This window comes from Rhinopithecus roxellana, chromosome 4, assembly GCF_007565055.1.
Source record: "Rhinopithecus roxellana isolate Shanxi Qingling chromosome 4, ASM756505v1, whole genome shotgun sequence".
Lineage (NCBI taxonomy): Eukaryota > Metazoa > Chordata > Mammalia > Primates > Cercopithecidae > Rhinopithecus > Rhinopithecus roxellana.
The window spans coordinates 67,165,189-67,186,680 of NC_044552.1; the positions used below are offsets into that span (position 1 = coordinate 67,165,189).

The following is a 21,492-nucleotide window of genomic DNA, read 5'->3' on the forward strand; positions in this document are numbered from 1 at the left end:
ACAGACACTGAATGCCATAATTTTTTGCTGGTATTGCCATTGTGTGGATGTGGTGAAGGTCCTTTCTGTAGCCGGCGGTGCCCAGGCTGAGGCAGAGAGTTTACATGGCAGGAAGACTCTCTTCCTTCAGGTGTTGTGAACAAGAGTTAATACTGCTTCAAAGAATTGTCCAAAAGTGACAGTGGTGTGTTAAGGAACCTCTCTTTGAGGCAGATCTCAGAGGAAGGATAACTTGTCTATTGAAACTAAGAGACGAGTACTTGAATACCTTCTGGTCCTGAGAAGCTTTTGGAAACAAATTCGATGTCCCAAACACTGATAGGCACCTTCTATATATGTCAGGAAATGTACTAAGTGACCAGGGATAGAAAGATGAGTTGGGCATGATCCCATCCCTCACAGAGTTTAGATCTGGGTAGTCCGAGTCTGAAGACTCTGCAAGAGAATATGACAAAATGCTTACCTCTTGATAGTGAGATTACAGCTAATATTATTATTAATAAATTTTTTTTGAGACGGAGTCTTACTCTGTTGCCCAGGCTGAAGCGCAGTGGTGCGATCTTGGCTCACTGCAACCTCCATTTCCTGGGGTTCAAGTGATTCTCCTGCCTCAGCCTCCAAAGTAGCTGGGAATACAGGCACGAGCCACCACACCCGGCTAATTTTTTGTATTTTTAGTAGGAACGAGGTTTCACCCTCTTGGCCAGGCTGGGCTCGAACTCCTGACCTCGGCCTCCCAAAGTGCTGGGATTACAAGCGTGAGCCACCACACCCAGCCTATTATTATTACATTTTTAGGACATAATAGGATACTGTAGCTGAGTAGTTTTGAAGCCTTGGTGGTTATCAAGTGAGTGGATGTTGACAAAAGTGGGGCTGCCTTTTGAAACATGCGGCTCTTTTTCTCTTTGTAAGGAGTAGAAATTTGAATTTGTCTTTGGGAGTAGATTCTTCTGTAATTCCTTTCTGGTTCCTTAGCCTTCTGTCAAGTTTTGTTGACTCTCACCTCTTGGTCGTACCTTTGAAAACTAGGAGAGCAGGCACCCTGTGCCTCTAGATGAGGCAAAGCCCTTGGGGGAGGAATGCATAGAGACAATTGCAGCAGCCAAGGGAGTCATGGACAGGAACAAAACTGCCGGCTGAAGGACACGTGCCAGTAGGGAGAGATGTGTAGCAATGTTAGTATTCATCTGGAATGTGCTGGAAGAGTCTGGGAGGGGAAACCGGATGATGCTTGGTCTTTCTGAGCCTGTAGAATGTGCTGGTTAGTGGATCATGGCCTCTTAGCTCCAGGTTCATCCTTTTTACCTTCTCTGTAAAAATGAATCTAGGCTTTATTTATTTATTTATTATTTGAGATGGAGTCTCACTTTGTTGCCCAGAGTGGAGTACAGTGGCATGATAGCGGCTCACTGCAGCCTCTGTTTCCCAGGTTCAAGTGATTCTCTTGCCTCAGCCCCCTGAGTAGCTGGGATTACAGGTGCACACCACCACACTTGGCTAATTTTTGTATTTTTAGTAGAGATGGGGTCTCACCATGTTGGCCAGGCTGGTATTATTACTATTATTTTTTGAGACTGAGTCTCACTGTGTTGCCCAGGCTGGAGTACAGTGGCATTATCTCAGCTCACTGCAACCTCTACCCCCGGGTTCAAGGGATTCTCCTGCCTCAGCCTCCGGAGTAGCTGGGATTACAGGTGTGCACCACCACGCCTGACTAATTTTTTTTTTTAGTACAGATGGGGTTTTGCTATGTTGGCCAGGCCGGTCTCGAACTCCTGACCTCAGGCAATCCACCCGCCTTGGCCTCCTGAAGTACTGGGATTACAGGTGTGAGCCGCCATGCCCAGCCAGATCTAGACCTTTTAAACAACTGCCTTTGCCAGCTGGCTTGTTGTTAAGCATTGTGGATATGGGGCATGGGAGAGGCACTGCAGGAGGACAGAGCTTTGCCTCCGGGTTGCCAAGCTTCTGCTCAGCAGCTTGGGAGGCTTCTCCGGGAGCATCCAGCAGCCACCTGTTTCTTCCAGAACCCTGCTTTTGTAGGTGCTTTTGCAGTGAAAAGCCTCCATGAGACGCCTCCCTTTGAACAACTTTCTTCATACTCTTTTTTTTTTTTTTTTTTTTTTTTGAGGTGGAGTCTCGCTCTGTCGCCCGGACTGGAGTGCAGTGGCCAGATCTCAGCTCACTGCAAACTCCGCCTCCCGGGTTTACGCCATTCTCCTGCCTCAGCCTCCCGAGTAGCTGGGACTACAGGCGCCCGCCACCTCACCCGGCTAGTTTTTGTATTTTTAGTAGAGACGGGGTTTCACCATGTTAGCCAGGATGGTCTCGATCTCCTGACCTCGTGATCCGCCCGTCTCGGCCTCCCAAAGTGCTGGGATTACAGGCTTGAGCCACCGCGCCCGGCCAACTTTCTTCATACTCTAAAGGGTAGATATCCAGCAAGTTCTAAAGGTTGGATTACTAGCAAGTTCCACTGGATGACACCTCAGTGACCTCTCTGCTATTTAGTGAACTATAGCTGTGCCCTCCCCAACAGGGTCTGGGTCTCAACCCCAGGGGAAGGAGAAGCTTCCTTTTGGGTGCACTCTCTCAGCCCTGGAGCAATGACTGCTCCTTCAGTCCTTCCATCTACTGTTCCTATTTTCTTGTCTTTTTCCTTTTTTTTTTTTTTTTTTTTTTGCGACGGAGTTTCGCTATTGGAGTGCAATGGTGTGACCTTGGCTCACCACAACCTCCACCTCCTGGGTTCAAGCGGTTCTCCTGCCTCAGCCTCCCGAGTAGCTGGGATTACTGTCATATGGCACTATGTCCGGCTAATTTTGTATTTTTGGTAGAGACAAGATTTCTCCATGTTGGTCAGGCTGGTCTCGAACTCCTGACCTCAGGTGATCTGCCCGCCTCGGCCTCCCAAAGTGCTGGGATTATAGGCATGAGCCACCACGCCTGGCCTGCTTTTCCTATTTTCTTTCATCTTTCTTACTAACCTAGTCAATCCCCCACTACTCCAAGTCTCGTTATAGTTAATAATTCTTTGTATTAAACTTTCACTGTTGAAATCATTGTGTGGCCTCTCTCTTGGTTGGACCCAGATGTACACATGTGGGTGGGATGGGAGCTCAGACTCTGGTTACTTGGCTGTCAAGGGATGGTGTATTTACAAGAGGAGAGGAGTTAGAGTCATCTGGGTTCTATATATTTTTTCAAGTTTGTACAACAAACATGTTACTTTTATAATCAGAAAAATATTTTAAAACAGTGTGAAAAATGCAATAAAAGAAGCAAGAAAAATAAATAAACGCATACCACCCCCCCATCCCCATTTCAGTGTGGTAGGTGTGAGTCAGAAGTAAGAAGTAAATAAGTGTTGGCCAGGTGCCATGGCTCACATTCATAATCCCAACACTTTGGGAGGCTAAGGTGGGCGAATCACTTGAGGTCAGGGGTTCGAGACCAGCCTGGCCAACATGGTGAAACTCCATCTCTACTAACAGTACAAAAATGATCTGGGCGTGGTGGTGCATGCCTGTAGTCCTAGTTACTTGGGAGGCTGAGGCAGGAGACTCATTTGAACCCGGGAGGTGGAGGTTGAGTAAGCTGAGTTCATGCCGCTGCACTCCAGCCTGGGCGGCAGACACTCCATCTCAAAACAAAATAAGCACCCCGCCCACAAAACAGTAAATAAGTGTCAAGGAAGAAAAGGTCCTTGGAGGTGATGCTTGAATTGAGCATGGAAGGGTGAGTGGAGTGGGAAGATATTTTCCTAGGCAGGGCCATGTGCGCAAAGATGCAGATAGGACCAGGGGAGGGCCTATGAAGTGCGAGAGGCCAGTCACTACTAGTTCAGTGTGTACAGAGCCTGTGGTGGTTGAGGGTGGAGAGCAGGTCTGTCCGATCCCCACAGAGCCTGGAGGCTTCATTTTGAAACTGTGGGTGTGTTGTGGGAAAGCTGATTCCACTTGTCTGTTTGACTCACAGTTCTCCGCTGATCTCCAGTTATGGAGACTGGGCCGTATTCACGCACTGCACCTAACTGACCAGGGCCTTGGCTGCTGTGCCGTGAACTCCAGCACTGGGATTGTGCCCAACGCCACCCTTCCCATCTGGCCGCTCCCAGCCAAGGACTGGTGGCGGCATGGACACGAAGGCAGGCAGGTTCTGGGGAGAATCGGGATCCCCATGGTAGGTAATTTTGGCTGAAGGTCTCACGGATGATCTTGCTGAGCTTTTCTTAGGCTGCAGGGAGGCCGGGATGGGTGCTTCCTTGGGATGGGTGCTTCCTTCCCTCCTTCACCTGGGCTCGGATTTGCGGAATGCCCGGCCTTCTCCAGCTCTCACAGCTCCCTCCTCATTTAGTTCCACGGCCATTTCCCCCAAGAAAACCCTCCGCATCTAGTCCTGAGTGGGTGCTTCTTCTCGGAGGACCCACCCTAACACATGGCCTGCATCTACCTTCCCTTCCCTCTTCTCTCCAGGGTGGAGCCTTTTTCAAGGCGAGGAGAGTGATTCCAGGAACTCGGTGTTCCAGGCAGCTTTCATTCTTGGGTCTCCTTAGCTCCCTCGCCCTTCCCAGCGTCCAGGCCCATTGGGCCACTCAGGCTTTTCTAATAAAAATCGCAGCTTCGGCCGCGCGCGGTGGCTCACGCCTGTAATCCCAGCACCTTGGGAGGCCGAGGCGGGTGGATCACCTGAGGTCGGGAATTCGAGACCAGCCTGACCAACATGATGAAACCCCATCTCTCCTAAAAATACAAAATTAGCCGGGAGTGGTGGCTCATGCCTGTAATCCCAGCTACTCGGGAGGCTGAGGCAGGAGAATCCCTTGAACCTGGGAGGTGGAGGTTGCAGTGAGCCGAGATCGCGCCACTGCACTCCAGTCTGGGCGACAGAGCGAAACTTCGTCTGAATAAATAAATAAACAAACAAACAAATAAATAAATTGCAGCTTCTCCACCTGGGAAGTCACAATTCGACCGGGCCTTCGAGTCCCAACTCGATTGCCGTCTCCGCTGCGAAGCCATCTCCTCTCAGAAGGGGAAGGAGATGGGAAGTCTCTGCGGCCGCTGACCTCAGCTTGGCCTGCCTTTCCTCGGTGGGACCCGGGAAGAGCCGTCTTTAAGCTCTTTGGGGAAGGGCCGGGGTCGCATTGGCGCATCGCATCCGCGGTCGCGGGCAGAGCTCACAGCGAGCGCGTGCTCGATGTTTCTTGAGTTGTTGTTTTCATTATTTGTGTTGTTCCAAAGAAAGCGCGAGGGACACGGTCGGGGACTAGCCGGGAGCTGGCGCGGGGGTCCTGGGCCTGACGCGGGGCGGGGCTGGGGCGTGTCCGGGGCGGGGCGGGAGGTGCGGTCGCGGCTCCGGCCTTGTAGTCGCTGCGCGCGGGGCTGGGGCAGCCGTAACCGTAACCGTGGTCGCCGCCGCAAGCGTACAGCGCGCGTCCAAGTGGAGAACAAAGTGACCCCCAAAACTTCTCCAACTCCTCCCGGCGTTCCCGCGAGGGCCACGCGCCGAGGGTAGCGAAGGGCGGCGCGCGACCTGCCCCGCGGAGCCCGGCGCGCGACCCGAGGTAAGGGGCGCCCGGGTGAGGGCGCAGGAGGGCGAGGACGGCGCTGGTCGGCGGCGGCTCCGGGTCCCCTGCGGGCGGGGCGGCGCGCGGCCGGCGTTCCCCTCCCTTCCCCTTTGTTGGCCGCCCCTCTCTGCCCCCGCTTTCCTGGGAGTCCCGCGGAAGGTGGCGGCTGCGGGGCGCGGCTTGGCACCCTCTCCCCGGAGGGCGGCAGCGTCCGGGCACAGCCTGGCACTGGGGACCAAGCACTTTCCAGAAGGATCTGAAACCAGGTACCCTGGTCCCCTCGCGCTGCGCGACAGGCCAGGACCCACTTTCAGCCCCGGTCCCATCCCGGATGGGAGGAGGCGGCACCCGGACCTCCAGATACCGAGGTTCTCGCCCAAAGCCGAGCCGTGGGTGCCCCGAGGGGAGAGCCTGCTGCGCCCACGCCCGCCCGGCGACCTCGGAGCCTCAGAAAGGCGCCGCGGCGGAGCAGGATCCCAGGCGGTCGGCTCAGCGAGCGTAGACCGTGCGGTCCCTCCTCAGCCCCTCCGCCTTTCCGAGCGCGGGAGCCATCCCGGACGGGCGCGGCTCCTAGAGGGGCTGAGGTGCCAAGTTTCTGTGAAAACCGACACGTTGTGCCCCTAATGGATCCTATTTACCAAAAACAGTTCAGAAAGAAAAGAGTCCATTCTTCCAACCATTCGTTGCTGACAGCCGCTGGAAAGGTCCGGGAGTAAGATTGCAGGAGGTATTTGTATCTTTAAGGAGCGGTGAAATTTAATATTGATGAGCTTCCGTGTCTCTTTTTAAAAAAAAAAAAAAAAAAAGAAAAATAGGTTAAGTTTATTTAAAGAGGGGGAAGGCTGCTTGATTCCAAAGACAGTTTCATTCAGGGGGAGGTTTTTCTGCTTTTTTTCTGCATAATTCAAGCAAGAGGCCACTTGGTGACACTCCTCAGCCTCCTTGGGTAGTGGTGAGACCTTGATTTCCAATGCAATGAAGGGCCTGGGATTCTCTTCTCAGGGTTATTCACACATTCTACCTTTTGCTCCCCCAATGATGCTGACGACCTTATTTTAACAGACAACACCGGCTATCTCCAGTTCTCTTTCCAATAGATGTAAGCCAGAGTGTCTCTAAAATCTTACCAAGTTTCGTACAGGTGCAGGTCATATGCTATAAATGTTTCAGTCCTAGGTTCTGGATCAAAAAGTGTCCATGGTTGGTTTTATAATTTGGGCATAGCCAGTAGAACTTGTGTGTTCTTATACTCTTAGAAGTATTTCCTGATATTCTTTAAGATTGTTATGTTTTAAAAATGTAGTATGATTGGTGCAGATTTGTAAGCAAAATTTGCTCCACCGGATTTTACCTGCTCACTTTACAGGAAAATAAAATTTGTTGCTTTAGGGTGTCAGAAGTTTTTGTGTTGGGTAAATGTAAAAGAACATGACAAGGTATAACTGAAGAAGAGTTTATAATTTACAGTGGCAAAACACGCCCCTAATGATCTCAGAATCAGCTTTCAACACCTTCACATACCATACTAAGATGCTTCATAATGGGGCACCTGCCTGCCTTTCCAGTTCCATCTACTGACTTTCCCCAGGCCTCCTGGCTCTCCCCCGCTTTCACACTGCCTGCTCTAGACACATCAAACTACTCACAAGTTGTCATTTCCAGACCATTGTTTGGAATGAATGAAATTCTGCTTACACTGTTCTTACTCCTCTTGTCCATCTGTCAGTTACCCACACATTCTTAATGTGTCAGTCAAATACCTTCTCTAGGAAGCTTTTCTTCCCCCTTATCCGTAGGCAAAGTTAAGCTCCTCCTCCTCCAGTAGTCAGTGCTTCTACTAGAACACATTTTTGTATATACGTCTGGCAGTGCCACCTTGCACAGTTGTTCAGGCTGTTCACTACACAAGGTCATCTTGTCCAACAGGCAATTGGAGGCTGAAATCCAATTCACACTCCACTTGCCAAGCCTCTACTGCACTCCTCTCCACTGGAAGAGGATATATTTGGCAATTTAACCAAAAGTACAGTATGGGTTAGTAGTAACCCTAAACCTATCCCCACTACTGTACTTAGCATCCATCACTTCAACTGATGTAATAGGAGCTCAGTTAAGGTTCCGCGGTTCCATGAATGAGTAAAGAAAGAAAGGATTATTTCTTTTTCTTTCTTTTTTTTTTTTTTTTTTGAGATGGTCTCCCTTCGTTGCCCAGGCTGAAGTGCAGTGATAAGATCACAGCTCACCGCAGTCTCAGCCTCCCCAGCTAAATTGATTTTCCCTTCTCAGCCTTCCAAGTAGCTGGGACTACAGATACGTGCCACCACACCTGGCTAATTAAAAAAAAAATTTGTAGAGATGGGGTTTCACCTTGTTGCCCAGGCTGGTCTCGAACACCTGGGCTCAAGTGAGCCACCCTCCTTGGCCTCCCAAAGTGCTGGGATTGTAGGCATGAGCCACCGTGTCCAGCCAGAAAAGATTACTTCTACGAAATCTAGAAAGAAGTAAGAGTTTGGGGTCAGATTTTTTTTGTATAAGTCAGTATATAGAAATATGCTTCAGTTTGCTTTCTTATGTCTGGGCTCTTCAAATGATGCTTAGACAGATGTCTTTTCCTTGATTACAGGGAAGAATCTGCGAATATGAATTCATGGGTGGGCGTCAGGGATTTGTGTCAACATATGGTGTCTCCTCAGCTGATGATTTTTCAAGCCACTCAGGTTTACATGTCTAATCATGATTTGCCGAGAGAGATAAGGGGGCAAGAAACTTGGAAGTAAGGCCCTAAAGAGCTTTGCTCACAGGAACATGTGCTAATAAGTTGCATTAGGTGCCATTTTGTATATAAGAATTTAAGTCATCCTAAAGTGAGATGTCACAGAATTAAACTAAGAAAGTAAGAAGGGTTTGAATCTGATTTATTTAGGATCTCCAATGAGATCAGTATTTAATATCACAGTTTATGCATGAAAAATGCAGTTTTCATTGGGAGGGGGCCATTTACAAGCTGAGTTGGCTGCAAGAGTTGTAAAAATGCTCCAAATTTTGTATGTAGTTAAAATCAACAATTTGTGGGGTGATCTGGTGGTATTTTTCAAGCTACAATAAATATGTGAATTATCATGCAAACATGTATAAGAATGTGATATAAAATTATATACTGTAGATGTCGAAAGTGTTTGCTAGTTATATGGAATCTTGGAATCTCTTGAATTCATAGCATTGGAATAACTTTAAGGATAATATGGATCAATTCTCCCATTTTATGGGTAAGGAAACTGAGTCCCAGGAACTTATGGAGGGTCACTAAGCTTGTGTAGAGGCATAGCCAGGACGAGCTTTCAGATTTCCTGGCTTCTACTTCATATTCAAGTACCTATAAGAACACCCCTTCTGTATGTCCCATCATTGGCCTCACTTGGGAAATCTTGAAGGTATAGGCTAAATTTTAGGACCTCAGGGAAAGAAAAGATTTTTAGTGCCAAACACAATGCCCTGGGTAAAGTAGGCATGTGATAAATATTTGCTGAATGGAGGAATGAATGAACAAACCAGATGACAGCTTCCTTATTTAAAGTAATTGATAAGAAATGATGCAAAGTCCGTTTGGAGTGGAATTTGGTCCATGTGTTTGTATTTCTTAAATGCCATAAAAAGTATTGGTTAAACTTTATGGATAAGATGGGCATCTCTGTTATACATTCAAAGACATTTGATATGCTATAGGGAATTTTTTTTTTTTTTTGAGACAGAGTCTCGCTCTGTCACCCAGGCTGGAGTGCAGTGGCAATCTTGGCTCACTGCAATCTCCATCTCCTGGGTTCAAGTGATTCTCCTGCCTCAGCCTCCCGAGTAGCTGGGATTGCAGGCACCCACCACCACACCTGGCTAATTTTTGTATTTTTAGTAGAGATGGAGTTTTGCCATGTTGGCCAGGCTGGTCTTGAACTCCTGACCTCAGGTGATCCGCCTGCCTCGCACTCCCAAAGTGCTGGGATTACAGACGTGAGCCACCGCGCCCGGCCAGGAAAAATAATTTTTATTTCTTTATTATTTTCTATAGGAGAAGCTAGAACTCCTGACAGAAAAGCATAATGAAAAAGCTCAGGATTTGGAATCAGGAGGTTTGTCTGAAAACTAGCTATTCTTCTGCAGACCATAAATGTCACGAGCCTCAGTTTCTTGTAACTTCCTTTTTTTTTTTTTTTGAGACGGAGTCTTACTCTGTAGCCCAGGCTGGAGTGCTATGGTGCCATCTCGGCTCTCTGCAGCCTCTGCCTCCTGGGTCCCGGTTCAAGCGATTCTCCTGCCTCAGCCTCCGGAGTGGCTGGGATTCCAGGTGCGTGCCAACATGCGCAGTTAATTTTTGCATTTTTAGTACAGACAGGGTTTCTTCATGTTGGCCAGGCTGGTCTTAAACTCCTGGCCTTGTGATCCACCCGCCTCGGCCTCCCAAAGTGCTGGGATTATAGGCGTGAGCCACCGCACCCGGCCTCTTGTAACTCCTTAAATCTTAGAGTTGTTACAAGCATCAAATGAGCTGAAGTGCATGAAAGCACTTTGCAAATTTTGGAACAATGAACAGTAAGAGGAGGTAGAAGCTATGGCAGTAACTACTTGGCCTGTGCTAGGCCATCTGTATACATCATCTCATTTATTCCTCTGAATTTAAAAAAAGTAAGACTTTTGTGGAATAAGGAAGAAATTCATGCTTAAACAACTCCCTCAGTGTTAAACATGTGTTGAGTGAGCCCCCTACGATGTGATAAGAACTGGTAAACTGGGCTGGGCGTGGTGGCTCACGCCTGTAATCCCAGCACTTTGGGAGGCCAAGGGGCAGAACACCTGAGGTCGGGAGTTCAAGACCAGCTGACCAACATGGAGAAACCCCGTCTGTACTAAAAATACAAAAATTAGTAGGCGTGGTGGCGCATGCCTGTAATCCCAGCTACTTGGGAAGCTGAGGCAGCAGAATTGCTTGAACCTGGGAGGTGGAGGTTGCGGTGAGCCGAGATTGCACCACTGCGCTCCAGCCTGGGTGACAAGAGGGAAACTCTGTTGCAAAAAAAACAAAACAAAACAAAAAACAAAAAAACCAAAAACCTGTTACGCTCTGAACAGGATGGTCATTAAGATAACATACTTTAAGTAGAGAACAGTAAGTGACATTAAGTGACACAAAAGCAAATTCCTTAAGTTTTAGGTTGAGGAGTTATAGGTCAGATTTGCATTTGAAACCAATTCTGTTCAGGCACCCTGGCTTACTCCTGTAATCCCAGTACTTTGGGAGGCTGAGGCTGGGGATCACTTGAGGTGGGGAGTTCAAGACCAGCCTGGCTAACATGGTGAAACCCCATCTCTACTAAAAATTCAAAAATTAGCCGGGCATGGTGGTGCACATCTGTAGTCCCAGCTACACGAGGCTGGGGCACGAGAATTGCTTGAATCCAAGAGTTGGAGGTTGCAGTAAACCAGGATTGTACCACAGCACTCCAGCCTGGGTGACCGAGCGAGACCCCATCTCAAACAAACAAACAAACAAATCAGTTTCTTTTTAGATTGTTGTGAGTAGATTTAGGGAAGCAAGCCTGACAGGAAGAAGGTCAGTGGTAACAGTGTAGATCATCAAAAGCGGTGGCAGTAGAACAGTGGGGACAGACACGGAGGAAGATTCCAGAAATATAAAGGAAGTGTGATGGACTTGGTGACTGAGAAAGTGGAGGGCAGGGAGAATCACATCCAGTAAAGGATGACATCCAGCCTGCTCACCCATATGACAACCCAGAAGGAGAAGGTTGGAGACCTGTGGGATCCCTTACCCAAGTTCATGTAGTTTGAAATTGCACAGCTGAGATTTAAATCCAGGTCTGTCTGACCACATGATCCTTCCACTCTTCTATACTGACCCAGCAGTTAGCATGCCCTTAATTGTAAACAAATACAGGATCTTAATAAAAATCATCTAGCATTTGAAAGCTTTTATTTTTATGAAATATTTTTTCATAACATTAAGGAAAAAAAAAATGCCCACAGATGGTTACTGCCAGCAGACATAGGCTGGTGCCCTGAGAAGAAGTTCCTGCTAGCAGGTTCCCTGCTAGAAGTGTATAACGTATTTCCTCTCTTGGATGTTACATGGCCTGAGCTCTGGTGCACTCCTCTCCAGGCATTCCATCTAGCTGGAAATGGGTCTGCTTTGTTTTCATTTATGAGGTTTGTAGATTGAGTAACAGAATCTGGACTGTCGTGTTCATTGTGTTTTCATGGTGTTGGATTACAAGCTTTCTTTTAAATTCATGGTTAGGTTTCTGAATGTGCCTTTTGGACATGGTTCTTCATGAGTTCCCATTACTAAGTGATTTCTTTGCATTGGGAACAGTATGTAAAACTTGAATTTTGAAGCTTCTTTTGTCAGTAGTTTGGGAAATGGCATAATAAATAAGCTTGCAAATCTTTCCTTCTGCTGGTGAAAGTGAAGGATTCTCATTGCCTTTAAAATATAGTGATAAATTTTAGTGCAATATTTTCTTATTTTAAAATTCAAAAAATTATATTGTTGTTGTCTAGTAAAGAGCATTCTGTGCCTTAAGATTTTCATCTCTAAAAGAAGGATGAGAGCAGTGCCTTCTTAGAATATTGCTTTGAGAATTGATAAATTAATTAACATAATATGGCTGAGTGTGGAGGCTCACGCCCATAAGCCCAGCACTTTGGTAGGCTGAGGCTGGATGATCACTTGAGGCCGGGTATTTGAGACCAACCTGGGCAACATAGTAAGACCCTGTCTCTACAAAAAAAAAAATACAAAAATTAGCTGGGCATGGTGGCATGTGCCGGTAGTCCCAGCTACTAAAGAGGCTGAGGTGGGAGGATTGTTTGAACCCAGGAGGATTGTTTGAGCCATGATCATGCCACTGCACTCCAGCCTGGGTGACAGAGCAAGACCTCATCTCAAAATAAAATAAAATTAACATAATATGCTTAGAACCTGGCCTGTCACAATGAGAAAGTTCACTAAGTGTTTTGTATTTCTTTCTGTCATTTTTTTCCTTGCATTATTGCCTGTCTGGTGGATACAGAGACAGGGGTACAGAGACCCAGAGAAGCCTTCCCTCTGAGTTGCTTCTTAGGCACTTGCGTGGTCTATATCAGTCGTTGCATTCACCAAATAATATTTAATTCTTGGTGACTTCTCCATCACACAGGGAGTGCTTTGCTTGTTTTATTTATTTATTTATTTTTGAGACAGACTTTCGTTCTGTTGCCCAGGCTGGAGTGCAGTGGTGTGATCTCAGCTCACTGCAAACTCTGCCTCCTGGGTTTGAGCAATTTTCCCGGTTTAGCTTCCCAAGTAGTTGGGATTACTGGCACCCACCACCACACTTGGCTAATTTGTGTGTGTGTGTGTGTGTGTGTGTGTGTGTGTGTGTGTGTGTTTTAGTAGAGACAGGGTTTCACCATGTTGACCAGGCCGGTCTGAAATTCTTGACTTCAGGTGATCTGCCCTCCTTGGCCTCCTAAAGTGTTGGGATTATAGGTGTGAGCCACTGCGCCCAGCCATGCTTGTTTTATTTTCGTACTGCTTTTATATCCAGCCTGGTACTTTAGTGAACACTCTTAGATGGTGGTTGACAGAATGTGTGAAGTGTTCAATGAAATTGTTTTTAAAAGTATTATAATATGATTATGAAATTGAGACACGCTTTGCCAAATATTTGACTCTCTAAATGGACTTTATCAGTAATAAAGTGCTGAAAGTTAAAATACATAAAGGTTGATCCGTTTTTTTCCCCAAGCGTGGAGTTGTGGCAAGGTTATTGTATTGGATAGTAACAGCTCTAGATTCTGGTGTGGAATACACCTTTTACCCATTTGGCAAGTCACCTAAACATTTGAGGGACTTAGCTTTCCCAGGGAGAGAATACTTTTTTTTTTTTTTTTTTTTTTTTGAGATGGAGTCTCATTCTGCCACCCAAGCTGGAGTGCAGTGGTGTGTTCTTGGCTCATTGCAACCTCTGCGTCCCAGGTTCAAGTAATTCTCCTGTCTCTGCCTCCCAAGTAGCTGGAATTACAGGCACACGCCACCATGCCCAACTAATTTTTGTATTTTTAGTAGAAACGAGGTTTTACCATGTTGGCCAGGCTGGTTGCAAACTCCTGACCTCAGGTGATCCACCCGCCTTGGCCTCTCAAAATGTTGGGATTACAGGTGTGAGCCACTGTGCCCAGCCATAAAATTGTTTTCTAATGATTCCCAGGGTCTCCTGGCAATGGAGCCACTAAATCCTTCTCATTAACCTTCTTCTTCAGGCCTTGTACTAAGGTTGTGATTGGCAGAATGATAGTCATACTTCTCATCACTCTGCATAACCATGAAGCTGGATGAAAATGAGGGCTCTCAAAAGCGCATTGGTGCATATGAGCAGAAGTGAAGGAAGAACACATCTGGAATCCATCAAAATGAATTAAGTTATCTTTTGTGTTGGTGGCATTTGAAACCTCTGGGATCAACACCTACTGCATGAATACATGAAGGCTCAATGAACGTTTGCTGCATCAGAAACCAAAATATTTTCCCATTTCACATGTCCATTTTGAACTTTCCCTCTGGAAAATCTTAGTCATTCTGTGAAACTGGAGTTAGCCATAGTAATCCTCCCTTGACAATCATCTACTGAACTGCTTGATGGGAAGCCACTGTGTGTCATGTGGGCAAATACCTTGAAGTTACACAAGATTTAAAAGAAAATCAGAAACTTCACTGATTGGATCCATTTGTTGTGGGTACACTCACTCCCTCCTAGCAGGTCCTACTTGCTTGCATCTTCTTCTGTATTGGAATTTTGTTGTTGTATTAGGTTGGTGCAAAAGTGACTGTGGTTTTTGCCATTGAAAGTAATGGCAAAAACCACAATCACTTTTGCATCAACTTAATGACTCGAGAGTACTGGCTTCCCCGGCCTTCCAGGCTCATCTCAAGCATTCCTTCTAAAGCTTTCCTTGCTCATTTTCTGAACCTTCATTTCCTCTTGAGAAGTAATCACTTCATTTTCACCACCCTCAGGGTCCATCCTCCACATGGCCACCTTCCGTGTATGGTGGTTATAACCTTGTGTGTATGATGGTTGTATGTGTCTCTGTGTCCTACTTTCTCTCACCATTGGATTCCTTATTGATGATATACAAGTGATCATTCTGGCCGGGCATGGTGGCTCACGCCTGTAATCCCAGCACTTTGGGAGGCTGAGGTGGGCAGATCACTTGAGATGAGGAATTTGAGACCAGCCTGGCCAACATGGTGAAACCCTATCTATACTAAAAATACAAAAATGAGCTGGGTATAGTGGTGGCCGCCTGTAATCCCAGCTACTTAGGAGGCTGAGGCAGGAGAATCACCTGAACCTGGGAGGTGGAGGTTGCAGTGAGCCAAGATTGCACCACTGAACTCCAGCCTGGGTGACGGAGCGAGACTCTATCTCTACCCCCCCGCCCCCAAGAAAAAAGTGCATTCTGTTGAGTCTGTTGTGTGACATGTTTTGGGACTCATGTGACTTTTATCAGTGCCTTTGCTTGTCTCCATTTTGGTGGGTGACAGAAGATGAGCTGTTTGAAAGAACTTGTATGTGTTTCATTGAATTGTTCTTGGTGTTTGTCCAGTCAGAGGTAATAATCCAGGCAGTCAGCATATATTACTGAAAAGAAGACTGGATCCCTGGGTTTTGGGTAGTTTTGCCAAAAACAGCTGCATGATCTTGAACGAAACAGTATATTCTCTCTGGGTTACCATTTCTTTATTTGTAACTTTGGGAGTTCCATTGGACTCAATGAATTTTTGGGGTCCTTTCAACTATACAACTCAATGTTTCTATGTAGCTACACAGTATGAGAAAGGAAAAGAAAACATTTTATAAACATTTACAAGTAGGGTTGCAAGGGCTGGGCACGGTGGCTCACGCTTATAATCCCAGCACTTTGGGAGGCTGAGACGGTCAGATCTTGATCGCAGGAGATCGAGACCATCCTGCCTAACATGGTGAAACCACTTCTCTACTAAAAATACAAAAAAAATTAGCCAGGCCTGGTGGCAGGTGCCTGTAGTCCCAGCTACTCGGGAGGCTGAGGCAGGTGAATGGCATGAACCTGGGGGGTAGAGCTTGCAGTGAGCAGAGATCGCACCACTGCACTCCAGCCTGGGCGACAGAGCGAGACTCCGTCTCAAAAAAAAAAAAAAAAAAAAAAGTAAGGTTGCAAGGTGGCCACGTTCAGTGTTGGAGTCCAACCTTGTGACCAGAGTGATGGGGAGCAGGAACAGGACTGGGATGCTATGGCACCCAAAAGGCCCTGACCTGGGGCAGGAAACCATTTCGGAGGCCATAGCCTCCTTGTGGTGCTGGAGGAGGCCAGTCTGGAGACAGTCCCGGTAGGGAAGACATAAGAGCTGCTCAGCTGTGACAAGCACAAGTCTATGTTGTTGAAGAATGGACGTGACCTTGGGGAGGTGCGCTCAGACACAGCCCACCAGAATTCCCTGATGCTGCTGGATAGTTCTCTGAGACGAGCTGGCGTGCTGCAGGTTTCTGTCCACATGCAGGAGAAGGTTCTGATTGAAGTGAGCCCCCAGACCTGAATTCTGAGAACCTTTGACCACTTTTGTGGCCTCATGGTTCAGCTTTTACACAAGCTCAGTGTTGGAGCAGCTGATGGCCCCCAGAAGCTCTTGAAGGTAATTAAGAATCAGTGTCAGATCACTTTAGTTGGAAAGTGGATTATTATTGTTGGAAATAAAATATTTTTGTTTTTACTGTTTTATTTTATTTTTTTGATGGAGTCTCGTTCTGTTGCCCAGGCTGGAGTGCAGTGGCACAATCTCGGCTCATTGCAACCTCCCCCTCCCAGGTTCAAGCCATTCTACTGCCTCAGCCTCCTGAGTAGCTGGGATTACAGGCACACACCACCATGCCTCATTTTTGTATTTTTAGTAGAGACAGGGTTTCACCATGTTGGCCAGGCTGGTCTTGAACTCCTGACCTCAGGTGATCCATCTGCCTTGGCCTCCCAAAGTACTGCAATTACAGATATGAGCCACCATGCCTGGCCTTAATTTTGTACTTTTAGTAGAGATGGGGTTTCACCACGTTGGTCAGGCTGGTCTTGAAGTCCTGACCTCAGATGGTCTGCCCGCCTTGGCCTCCCAAAGTGTTGGGATTACAGGCATGAGCCACTGTGCCTGGCCTGGATTCTTACTTACCTTCTCTTTCATGTATCCAATTGGATGTATGAAAATTGACACTTTGAGATAGAGTCTTGCTCTGTTGCCCAGGCTGGAGTACAGTGGCACGATCTTGGCTCACTGCAATCTCTGCCTCCCGGGCTCAAACATTCTCCAGCCTCAGCCTCCCAAGTAGCTGGGACTACAGGTGCCTGCCACCATGCCCAACTAATTTTTGTATTTTTAGTAGAGACGGGATTTCACCACGTTGGTTAGGCTGGTCTTGAACTCCTGACCTCAAGTGATCCGCTGGCCTCGGCCTCCCAAAGTGCTGGGATTACAGGCATGAGCCACTGTGTCCAGCCAAAAATTGACACTTTTTTATCCATCCCAGTCACCAGCGATATGCGAGAGCTGGTGCCCAGCAGTGATACTGTTTGAGGTAGGGGTCTTTGCCCGTAACAATGCCAGTGTGGAATATACAGAGAAGATGGTGTCCATCAGCTGTATCCCCTTTCTGCCCTCCCCTATGCAGAACTTACCACAGCCTTTGAAGAATTATGGGGGAGTCCTTTGACAGTAGTAGAACCTGTTCTGAAACCAGGAACTGTTGCCATTGCATCCCTCGATGGTTCTGAGCCGACTGCTGGAAGATACCCTTCCTGCCCTGAGACTGTGGAGTCTGGGGAAGCCAGGGCTACACATTTGCTCTTTGTTTATCCTATGAATACTCCCATCAGGTTGTTTTGGGGGTTCCTAAACTTAGCAGTATGTGCTGGTGTAAACTGTTCCGCTTGGACCTCGGGGTCAGATGTGAGGTTATAGTTAGCAGTTTGGTTCCAGGCTTTAAGGCAGGCTTTAGCGTCACGTTTCCAGCTTCCAGCTCTAAAGGAGAGAAACCTGATTATTTCAGCCATGGCAGGTCTGGAGAAGAACTGGGAAAGAAAGCAGTCATGAATGCTAGTGGTGAAAAACTGAACAAACAGAAGTGATTTTATCTGCTACAGTTCCAGGGTAGAAAAAGTAGAACAGACAGAGCCTTGCTCTCCTCCCTGCCCCACCATGGCAGCCGCAGTGGTAGCAGCCAATACACAATCATAGTAAATTGGCAGAGGAAACACACAACTGATTCTTGGCTAGGGGGGAGAGATAAGGCAGTGTGCATGGGGGAGCCAAGAGGGGAGATGTGGGCCCCTCTGCTCATCCCGCAAGAGTTTCCCCTTTGGCCCCAGTGGCGACTTGGCCGGCAGCAGAGGCACAGCTGGGAGTGTCATGTCTTCCACTTCCCTGACTTTTCTGTTCTCTGGGGCCAGGGAGACTGTGAAAAGGGGGACAAGTCATTTCTTTTCTTTTTTTTGAGACAGAGTCTCACTCTGTCGCCCAGGCTGGAGTGCAGTGGCGTGATCTCGGCTCACCGCAACCTCTGCCTCCTGGGTTCAAGTGATTCTTGTGCCTCAGCCTCTCGAGTAGCTTGGATTACAGGTGCGCTCCACCACACCTGGCTAATTTTTGTATTTTTAGTAGAGATGGAGTTTCGCCCTCCTGGCCAGGCTGTCTTGAACTCAGGTGATCTGCCTGCCTCGGCTTCTGAAAGTGCTGGGATTACAGGCGTGAGCCACGGTGCCCGGCTATGATAAGTAATTTCTGCACCAGTCCTGCTGTAGGCTACCTGCAAGACAAGACGTTTGATTGGAAGGCTGGTCAGAGTCACTCCTAGCTCCTGGTCTATAGTCCTTCCAGAGTCTTCCTAGTGTGCCTCAGTAAGTCAGAGTAGTCAGGGCCCATACTCTGTATGTAGTAGCCAGGCTAATCCTTGGAGTTCACCCCAAATTTCCAATACCATCCTTTTTTGTTTTTTTTTTAGACAGAGTCTTGCTCTGTTGCCCAGGCTGGAGTGCAGCGACACGATCTCGTCTCACTGCAACCCCCACCTCCTGGGTTCAAGCGATTCTCCTGCCTCAGCCTCCTGAGTAGCTGGGACTTGTTACAGGCATGTGCCACTACACCCAGCTAATTTTTTGTATTTTTAGTAAAGATGGGGTTTCACCGTGTTAGCCAGGATGACCTCAATCTCCTGACCTCGTGATCTGCCTGCCTCGGTCTCCCAAAGTGCTGGGATTACAGGCATGAGCCACTGCGCCCAGCCTCCAATACCATCTTTTTTCCCAAGCCTGTTGCTCTATTATGTAACCTGGTATTTTGAGCTTAGTTGTAGGACATTTACTTACCAGGGAAATAGATTACTGCATCATCTTTAACTCCTCTTTCTTTGGTACCATTGCTTTGTGAATATAGTAGGCTCCAAAAGAAGATGTGGCCAAGAAAATAGATGGATTTATAGAGTGGGAAGAGGCCACTGAGGTAGACACACAGCCTGGAGCATCCCTCACAGCCAGAGGTTGCAGCGAGTCCCTCTAGCTTCCCAAGCAGGCCTTCACTTACCTTAAGCCATTTGCCCACATGAAGAGGCAGAAGGCAGTCATAGAGTAACTCATCATGAGCCAGTGAATGGTCTGTTGCACCAGAGTAGAAGGCTGGGAGGATGGTAACGGAGGTCAGGTTGCCCAGGGTAAGGCTCTCTCCAATTAGCCTGGCAGCCTGGGGAGGGAGGAGTAGCTCATCAGCAACTCGTCCCTCATTTCCCCTTTCACCTCCACCCCGGAGGCCTGCCTGTCTTTCCACAATAACAGTGAGGAATTCCATCTGGAAGCTGGACAGGCATCCTGAGTACAGGCTATGCCAGAGGGCTAGGAATCTTAGAGAGACCCAAGAGAGTTTTTTTGTTTTTGTTTTTGTTTTGAGATGGAGTCTAGCTCTATTGCCCAGGCTGGAGTGCAGTGATGCGATTTCGGCTCACTGCAACCTCTGCCTCTCGGGTTAAAGCAATCCTCTTGCCTCAGCCTCCTGAGTAGCTAGGACTACAGGTGTGCACTACCATGCCTAGCTAATTTTTGTATTTTTACTAGAGACGGGGTTTCATCACGTTGGCCAGGCTGGTCTTGAACTCCTGACCTCAAGTGATCCGCCCACCTTGGCCTCCCAAAGTGCTGGGATTACAGGCGTGAGCCAACCCACCCAGCACTATAAGAATTCTTTACTTTTTTTTTTTTCTTGAGATGGAGTTTTGCTTTTGTTGCCTAGGCTGGACTGCAATGGCGTGATCTCGGTTCACCACAACCTCCGCCTCCCGAGTTCAAGCGATTCTCCTGGCTCAGCCTTCTGAGGGATTGCAGGTGTGCACCACCATACCCAGCTAATTTTTCTATTTTTACTAGAAACGGGGTTTCACCATGTTGGTCAGGCCGGTCTGGAACTCCCGACCTCAGGTGATCTGCCGGCCTCGGCATCCCAAAGTGCTGGGCTTACAGGCGTAAGCCACCACGCTTGGCCGAGTTCTTTACTTTCAAGGAATTTGAATCATTTGAAAAAGTCACTAGAGAAAAGGGTGGGTGAGGAGGAGCCACAGACTGACTAGTTCTTGGATCGCACCACCTGCCTCTGGGTCCTTGAGCCTCGAGGAGTGGAGTGCAGGGAGGCTGCCATGTGTAGCCCCCAGGGGTCTTGGAGGCAGTGCTGCCTGATTAATTTTATAGATGGGAGGCCGACCCAGGGCACAGCTGGCGATCAGTGACCGAGTGCCTACCAAGTGCCTAATGTTGAGGTCAGTGGAGAACCAGATACACTCTAATGCTGTCCACACTCTAGTGGTAGGGACAAACAAGTAAATGAAGCTGTTTATAATCAGGGCAGCAGAGGACATAAGTCCAGTGGCAGAGCTGGAGTAACACCCAGGGCTCAAAGCACTTTTTTTTTTTCAAATCGGAGTCTTGACCGGGCACGGTGGCTCATGCCTGTAATCCTAGCACTTTGGGAGGCCGAGGTGGGTGGATCACAAGGTCAGGAGTTCGAGACTTGCCTAGCCAACATGGTGAAACCCTGTCTCTACTAAAAATACAAAAATTACCGGGTGTGGTGGCACGTGCCTGTAATCCCAACTACACAGGAGGCTGAGGTGGGAGAATTGCTTGAACCCTGGAGGCGGAGGTTGCAGTGAGCTGAGATCATGCCATTACACATCAGCCTGGGCAACATTTTTTCAGACTGTCCCCCCTCCCCCCCACCTCACACACAAAAAAAGACAGAGTCTTCCTCTGTTGCCCAGGCTGGAGTGCAGTGGCATTATCTTGGCTCACCGCAACCTCCAACTCCTGGGTTCAAGCGATTCTCCTGCCTCAGCCTCCTGAGTAGCTGGGATTACAGGTGCCCACCACCACGCCCAGCTAATTTTTTTGTATTTTTAGTAGAGATGGAGTTTCACCATGTTGACCAGGCTGATCTCAAACTCTTGACCTCAAGTGATCCACCTGCCTTGGCCTCCCAAAGTGTTGGGATTACAGGCATGAACCACTGTGCCCAGCCAATTTTTGTATTTTTTCTAGAGAAAGGGTCTTGCCATGTTGCTCAGGCTGGTCTACTAGGATTACAGGTGTAAGCCACTGCGCCTGGTCTGCTACTGGCTTTTTGATTGTATTTTGAGAAACTGTCCTAAATGAGGCAAGACTTGTGCTTGTAGGGCATTCCGTGTGTGGAGGGTGTCGGGAAGTAGAATCAAGGTCTCTCTTCCTGTGCCTTTTCCCTGTGTGATGCCCTTTTGCATAGGCTTGCATAGGATTGTGAGGATCTAACCATGTTAGTGAATTTGCCAGAGATGGGC

At 47.9% G+C, this 21,492-nt stretch overlaps 1 pseudogene; it reads left to right on the forward strand.

Annotated features, from left to right (window-relative positions):
• Positions 1 to 15,815: 15,815 nt before the first annotated feature.
• The window catches only part of LOC104657692, an 80,911-nt pseudogene continuing 75,234 nt past the window's right edge, over positions 15,816 to 21,492 (forward strand).